The following is an 8,518-nucleotide window of genomic DNA, read 5'->3' as shown; positions in this document are numbered from 1 at the left end:
TCACTAAGAGGGCTCATAGGACTTGGCATGTAGTCATACTCATTTCTTCCAGTTGCCAGAGAGTCAGCTGTGACTCAGGAAGGCCCAACGTGTGTCCGAGTGGAACTGTGCTCCACAGAGTTTTCAATGTCTGATTTTCAGAAGTAGGTCTCCAGGTCTTTCTTCTGAGGTACCTCTGGGTGGACTAGAACAAACAACCTTTCAGTTAGTGGCCAAATGCATTAATAGTTTACACCACCCCGTGAGTCTTAGTTGTACTTATAGCCAAAATTTATTACAAACCAAAGGATATAAAGCAAAATCAGCAAAGGATAAAGGTAAAACCAGAAAACCCAGTGCCATCAAGTCGATTCCGACTCATAGCGACCCTATAGGACAGAGTAGAACTGCCCCACAGAGTTTCCAAGGAGCGCCTGGAGGAGTAGAAGGATAAAGGTGCATGGGGAAAAAAAGGCTGGCAGAAATGTGCTGACTTCTAGGACGTTTTTTCAGGTATTCGTGTGATGTATTCAAGGTTATTTTAAAAATCATTACAGGCATACTAGTTAACTTTGAAAATGATGCACAGGCAAGAGGAACCACAGCAGTGTCCTAAAGGATGGCTTGCAGGTGGATTTAGAACCTCACCTCTCCTCCATCAACACCTGCAACATCTCCACCAGCATCCCCTGAGGAAACACACAATTTTAGCAAAAGCCGGGTTTGCTCTTCAAGACCGGACCCCTAGTGCCCATTTCCAACTATCCTGACAACTCTAAAAAACACCTGTATAGACATTCTGCAGCTTTTATTAGGCGAGAATCACTAATTTGTCGGCTACCTGAAGCAAAATTAAGCCCAGTGGTTAACAAATATAATCACAATAAAAACCCTTCACTTAGGTTAAAAAATTTAATGGTGATGAATAGGAAAGAATGCCTAATAACATTTCAAGCGGAAAAGGCTTGAGGAGCTCCAAGCGAGCATCAACACTCCCTGTCACTTCATTTTTCTCCGTGGCAATTACAACCTACCAAAACCAAACCGGTTGCCACTGAGTTGATTCTGACTCACAGCAACCCTATAGGACAGAGTGGAACCGTTCTGTAGGGTTTCCAAGGAGCAGCTGGTGGATCTGACTGCCAGGAAGCTCATGTAGCTCCTAACCGCTGTACCAACAAAGTATCAATATTTTGATACTGTGTTTGGCTCAGAGTAAAACAGGCCCTGACAACCAGTGTAGCCAAGAGAATGAGGGTCTGAAAACTGGTGGGAAAATTTTAAAGAGGGATGTCCCACAGAAAAAAGGGGGGCGGGGAGGGGGGAGAGAGGCAATAAGATGGGTGTTTAAAAATATTTTAAGCGCTATAGAAAAATTATTAAATTTAATTTATTTAGCTCCAGAGGTTAGAATCAGTTATGAGTGGAAGGAAGCAAGTTAAACTCAGTATAAAGAACTTTCTAATAATTAAAGCACTTAAACAGTGGCTGCACTGAACCAGCGGGCCCCCCACTGTCTGGTGAAGTTTCATGTCCCCTAAGGCAAAAGCCAAAAGCAAACCAGTGGCTACGGAGTGGATTTCCACGCAGGGCAATTCCAACCGTCAGAGTAGGATCGCACTCCACAGAGCTTTCAATAGCTGATCTTGCAAAACTGGATGACCACGCCTTTCTTCAGAGGTACCTCTGGAAAGATGCGAACCTCCGACTTGTTGGGTGGCGTTAAGTGTTTGTGCCACCCAGGGACTCCTGGCCTAAGACAGAAAGCCACTCTTCAGGATTCCACAGGCTCTGTATGCTGCCTACAAGAGACACACCTGAGACTAAAAGACACAAACAAGCTAAAACGCAAAGAATGGGAAAATATACATATAGCAAGCAAACAGCAATCAAAAAAGAGCAGGAGTGGCAATATTAATTTCTTACAAAATAGACTTTAAAGTAAAATCCACCACAAAGGATAAGGAAGGAAACCATATAATGATTAAAGGGTCAATACTCCAGCAGAACATAACCATAATAAATATTTATGCACCCAATGATAAAGAAAAATAATAATGTTTTCCAACGATAGGGCTCCAAAATACATAAAACAAACTCTAGCAGCATTGAAAAGAGAGATATACAGCTCCACAATAATTGTAGGAGACTTCAACACACCACTTTCAGTGAAGGACAGAACATCCAGAAAGAAGCTCAATAAAGACACAGAAGAACTAAACGCTATAATCAACTGGACCTCACAGACATATACAGAACACTCCACCCAACAGCAGCCAACTATACTTTCTTTTCCAACACACATGGAACGGTCTCCAGAATAGACCACGTATTAGGTCATAAATCAAGTCTTAAAAGAATCCAAAAACACCAAAATATAACAAAGCATCTTTCTGAACATAAAGCCATAGAAGTAGAAATCAATAACAGAAAAAGCAAGGAAAAAAAATCAAACATGGAAACTGAACAACACCTTACTCACAAACAATTGGGTTATAGAAGAAATTAAAGATGGAATAAAGAAATTCATATAATCAAATGAGAATGAAAACACATCCTGCCAGAACCTTTGGGACTCAGCAAAGGCAGTGCTCAGAGGTCAATTTACAGCAATAAATGCACACATCCAAAAAGAAGGGCCAAAATCAAAGAATTAACCCTACAACTCAAACAAATAGAAAGGGAGCAGCAAAAGGATTCCACAGAGCTCCTGATCACCCTATCAGTGGGGACGTGTTGGGCTGGTGACTGTAAATAAACCATACAGTGAACAAGATTCTCTTCCTAAGCAATTTGACAGCCAACTGGGATAGTACTTTGGTGGCCCCTAAGTCAGAATGACTGGAAAGCAATGGGTTTGGTTTTAGGTTTTTAAGTCTTAAAAATAACAGACATAAGGCGAGAGAAAACCTTGTGGGCCTGCCAGCATTTCTTTTTGTTGGCAGTCCCACGTTCTTTACATATGAAGGTTCCTTAGCCTTGTCTTCTTTGCTTGAAAGGAGGCCCGAGCAGAGCTGGTTTTGAGGAGCGCCCCAGTCCCAGGCTCCCTCTCTCCCTCTCACCTGCGGGAGCCTCGGAGCCCCACCCGCAGGCCAGCCCAGCTGCGTGCACTCTCGGGCGGGGCGAGGCGGCGCGGGACCTCGCCCGCTCGCTCAGGGCGCACCCGCGCTGTCAGCCGGCAGGTCAGTGGCGGCGGGTTCGGGCGCAGGCGCGACCACCGGGAGGAAGTTCGGGCGTCTGTCCCGACGTTTTAAGGAAGTTGCCCAAAATGAGGAAGCGCCGGGCACCGGGCGACTAAGGCAACAACGGCCCGCGGGAGGAGCGGCGAGCTGGAGGCTCGGAGCTGTCGCCCAGCAGACTCGGCGGACGCGCCCCCCTAGTGGCCCGCTCCAGCCTCAGGTCTCCCCGAGCCGCCCGGCCTGGCCTCGCGAGCCCCAGCACCAGCCGGGGCAGCCGGCACCCGCCTGAAGACGCGGCCCGCCCCACCGGGGCTGTGGGGCGCGCCCTGCGCCGGCTCCGCCCTCGCCTCACCTGGGACAGGTAGGTGTGGCCACGCGCGCGCTCCCTGCCCAAGGCTCGCGAGAACGCGGGGACGGGACGGGCCGGCGTGGCCGCATCCCGGGACCTCCGCAGGCTACCGGCTTATTCGCCTTCTTTCGTTAGGAAAAGGAGCGGAAGGGAGCGAAGGTGCAGCTGTGTTCATCCTTTAAAAAAAAAAAAAAAAAAAAATTTTTTTTTTTTTTACCCCTTTTTAAAAAAGGGGCTCAGTCACACCGGAGCAGTTACACTCAGGGCCCTTTAAAATCGGAAGTAAAATTTGATAAAACTATTTGAATAAAAATAGATAGGTTTTGCCAGGTTTTTCTCTAACCCTACTCTCAGAATTTAGCTCCTTTTATGGGAAAGCTGGGCTTGGATGCGGCCAGGGAGGAGTCGGGAAGTGGACGCGCCGGGGTCAGGGTTGAGCTGACTGTGAGAGGAGACGGGGACTCCTCTGGTGCCTCCGAGAGAGGAGACGGTGCAAAGGCCGCACAGGTTTCCCGGGAGACACAGCGCTGGAATCAGGCGCCGCAAAAGAAACTAGATCTTGGAAATATATTTCTCTTTGGCCATTTACACAATCCTCAGGAAAATTACACCAATGTATCTAATTTACTCAATGTAGAAGTGTTCATAAACCATCTAAGATTTCATATACGCATATTTTTTACTACGGAAAGAGCAGTTGGATAAGGAAAATGTGAAGGTTTCTGAATCATTCTACTGCAATGTAGCATAATTGCTTTTTTGGATACATTCTCATTGTGAACTAACCAGTGGCTCACATGGAGAACAAAAACGTTTGTGTAGTAAAATGTAAATTAGAAGTAAGTTTTGGCAATATGACTTCAACAACTTAACCCCACCTAAATAACTAAATAAATGTAAATTACTTGTTTGTTTAAATGTTCAAGAACTACAAGGACAATCTTTGGGAAAGTTAGGAATTTGAATCTTGGTGTTTGAAACTGTTGCAGATTATTTCCTGAATTTTTCATGACTTGACAAAGATTCCATTGAACTCAAGTAAACTGTTGTTTAGAAAAGGTTGTCTTCTTTTTTTAACCCTCAAAGCATTTCAGTGTCTAGTTAAAAAGAGTTGGAGAAGGACCATATCTGAATCTTTATGTAAAAAAAAAAAAAAAAAAAAAAGTCGTGCCTGGGAATGCCTGGAAGAGATGGAATCGATTCTTCTGTTTATTTTAGTAAGAACAAATCCAGTGCTATTATTACACAGGTGCATTGCTTAAAAATTAAATATTCCCCCTAAAAAAGCCCAAATAGTGCATAACCGCGCTAAACCCGCCGCTGTCGAGCTGATTCCCACTCATAGCGTGGATGTATTTCTAGTTGAGCTATAACATTTAAATATTTGTAAACTGTCCACTGTTTTAGGTGAGAAACTTATCAGTTGCAATTATTTTATTTAATCATTTATTTTACTTATATTATAATTTTGTTTTTATATATTTGGAGAAATTTTGCAGTAAAATAGAAATTGGTTTGTATTATCCCCTGTATTTGGAGTGCTTCGATAAATAAACCGGTTGCCCTCAAGTTGATGCTGACTCATGGAGACTCAGGAGTGTGTGTAGAGTAGGAGTGTATGTAGAGTAGGAGTGTGTGTCGAGTAGGAGTGTGCCCCACAGGGTTTTCAGTGGCTGTTTATTTATTTTTGGACGATCACCAGGGCTTTCTTCAGAGGCAACTCTGGGTGGACTCAAACCGCCTACCTTTCGTTTAGCAGCGAAGGCTTTAACCGTTTGTACCACCCCGCGACTCCACTTTGATATATAGGATTTTACAAATAGTCTTAATAATTACAATGTTTTTCGTGTTTTAAGCTATAATAAAACTGGGGTATATACCTTTAGGTCTTTACCTTTACCAACAGACGGAACTAGCAGAAATATTATTTTATCCCTAGATTTGCATTTCAGAAATTTCCCACTTTGGTTTTCTTTAGGCGCTTATTTAATATTCCAAATGTAGGTCTGGCTTCTCTGTTTTTTTAAAACCAAAAGCTCCTTAGTAGGACTGAAACTATGCAGCACACAGCACATGTGTTATCATCAGCCAAAACCGCTGTGCCAAGGCACGTTTTGGAATTCAGGATTTCCCAGAATGTAGAATTTAAATTGTGTTTAAACTTCAGAATTTAACATTTAAATTTAGAATATACATTTCAGAATTAAAAAAGACATTTCTCAGAATTTAAAAGATTTCTTTACATACAGGCCCCGTATATTACATACTGCTCCAACATAGTCTACACAGCACCCTGTAATGCCACACATTCATATTTCTGCCCTAACAGTGTGAATATTCACACTCAGTAGAATAAAGACTATAAAGAGCTGTGTTTCTGTTTAGGCCAGGTGTTGTTACTAAATGAGGATCTCTAAAATTTACCAAAATACTTGCATTCAGAGCTTTTTGGAGTTGTGGCTAAGGGATTATGGATTTGTGTTGAACTTCATTGAGCTACTGTTTACCTTTGAAAGAAATCAAATTGCAGTTATATTGCACAATATCTCATACTTTCCAGTACTTAGATGGGGTCATTTCCCTCTTTTCAAGGAGTCTGAAAAAGCAAGATTTCATTGACTTCAATCGTATAAATCAAAGCCTAAGTATAAATAAATATATTCAATAAACCTAGGTGTTTGGTAATTGATTATGCAAGATATAAGAACAATTAGTTGAATTGATGTAACACTATAGCATTAATAGAAATAAGAGCAAATAAAAAACAACAAAATAGCATAAATTACTGGTTGTTTATAATATGTTAACTGTACCATCCACATTAATTCACACATCAACTCTCTGAAGTGGTTACTGTGTATTTTTTCAGTTTGAAGATGGGGAAACCAAGTTTCAGTTTTAGCAGTATGCCAGTAATCCCATAACTAGCAAGCAGTGTGCTTGAGACTCCAGACTGTCTTTGTGGTTAGGACATGGCTTTCTCCTTCAACTTTGTATAGCCCTTCTCTTCATTGAAACAAACAAACAGTTGCCATTCAGTGGGCCTGGTCATGGCATCTGTCTTAGGCTGGGTTCTCTAGAGGAGCAAAACCAGTGAAACATATATAAATATAAACAGAGAGATTAAGTCTCTCTATTTATAAATTTGTAATTTCAAGGAAATTGCTTACACAATTGTGGAGGCTGTCAAGTCCCAAATCCATGGATCAGGCTTCAGACTGGACACTTCTCCTGAATCGCGTGCTCTGGGGACTGACAAATGCCATAATCTACAGGTCAGGCGGCAGGCTGCTGAGTCCCCACATCTCAAAAATAGGAGGTCAGATGATGACAAGTTGGATGCAGGATCCAGAGAGAGATAGTGAGCCTTGCTGGAATATCCATGTACATACTGGAGGCAGGCCACACCCCCAAGGAAACTCTCCTTTCAACTGATTGGCTGTGCATATCAGATCTCATCACAGAGGTCATTACATTATATCAGATCTCATCATGTAGGTGGTTACATTAGATTACATTATGGAAGAGCAATCAGCCAGTGTCTGCCAAACCACTGAGAATCATAACCTAGCCAAGCTGACACATAACTTTTAACCATCACAGTCCACCCCTTGTCAACGTGGCACCTGAACACATCTCCCTAAACCATACACAATCCTAAATAAAGACAATTATAGTCATACTTGCACCTAACATCATATGACTAACACCCATATAACTGAAAATGCACTATCCCGGTTTACATCTTATATTTTATAAGTAATAGGATGAAGGAGGAAAACAAAAATATTTGCTATCTATCTGTCTATATGCATACATACACATATAATAAAACAAGAAAGAAATACTCATGACAATTACAGTCATCCTTTCTGCAATTGGTCACATGGTCGTAACTGGAATTTAGAACAACCCTCTTCTACCACCCATTTCGTATTCCCTTTTCCCTCAGCAAGCACCTTAGCTGGTTGTGGTTCTTTGCCTGTTGGGGTGACCCAAATCTACATTCCTGAAAGGTCTGGGTCATTAGCAGTCATGTCAAAATTGGGTTGCTGTAGTTTCCCGTTGACTTTAATCACACGGTATGGTTGTACTAAGGGATGTCCTAAAGGATCTTCTGTATTTCAGACATACTCTTCTTTACCTCCATTATGTAATGTCAATCCAGTTACCCCTTGGTAATCAGTATCAATCACACCAGCCAGTATGGTAACTCCCTTCTTTGCCTGTTGATCCAGAGGCATAAGGAGCCCAAAGTGGCCAGGTGGCATTCTTAGCTTCTAGTTCAATGGAATCAATGATGTGTCTCCAGGTGGGTGCATTCCTACCTTTGGAACTGAGACCTCTAGACCTGCAGAGCATACAATGACCCCAGGCATGCAGAGTAGAACTGTGCTCCATAGGATTTACAATAGCTGATTTTTTGGAAGTAGATTGTTAAACCTTTTTTTCCAGGTGCCTCTAGGTGGACTCTTACCAACAACCTTCCTGTGAGCAGCAGAGAGAGTTAACCATTTGCCAACTGGGTTAACCACCCAGGGACTCCTAGGAAGTCCATGATTTTCTATTTATGAGTAATTTGATAATCTCTTTCCCTGAATCCTTATTTTGACACTGTCCTAGACCAATCAAGCTAAGTGAACCAAAGTCAGATTTATTGACTTGTTGCAACTAGAGAGACTGAACTCCAGGGGAACTGTGGAACATCTTGCCAGACAAAGGAAAAGAGAGAGTTGTTACAGGATTTGGAGAAGGCTGGAGTTTAGATGAAATTTAAATGCAATTTGATGGGCTCAAAGCAAAGAAGGCTGTGTGTAAAGGGCTCCCCATCAGGTCTGGACTGTGAAGTGGACCTAGGTCCTCTTTTCTTGGAAACTGCAATATTAAGATCGATACGGAATGTTGTGTACAAAAACCCCTTATCTGAAGACGTGCAAGTGGAGGCTGCATCTCTTTGTCAAAGTGACTTAGATCCTCCAGTAAGAGCAGGATGTTTCGTCCTTATTGATAT

At 42.4% G+C, this 8,518-nt stretch overlaps 1 protein-coding gene across 1 annotated transcript in view; it reads left to right on the top strand.

The window, feature by feature from the left end:
• The first annotated feature begins 3,429 nt into the window (after positions 1 to 3,429).
• SYK (spleen associated tyrosine kinase) overlaps positions 3,430 to 8,518 on the top strand; it is a 128,940-nt gene continuing 123,851 nt past the window's right edge. Inside the window, exon 1 of the mRNA XM_049895270.1 lies at positions 3,430 to 3,519. The gene's annotated coding sequence lies outside the window, so the exon portion shown is untranslated. The remainder of the gene's footprint in view (positions 3,520 to 8,518) is intronic.

This window comes from Elephas maximus, chromosome 9 (genome assembly GCF_024166365.1).
Source record: "Elephas maximus indicus isolate mEleMax1 chromosome 9, mEleMax1 primary haplotype, whole genome shotgun sequence".
In the NCBI taxonomy this organism is placed as follows: domain Eukaryota; kingdom Metazoa; phylum Chordata; class Mammalia; order Proboscidea; family Elephantidae; genus Elephas; species Elephas maximus.
Note: the sequence above shows the minus strand (reverse complement) of the source record. Positions and strands in the feature narration are given on the sequence as shown.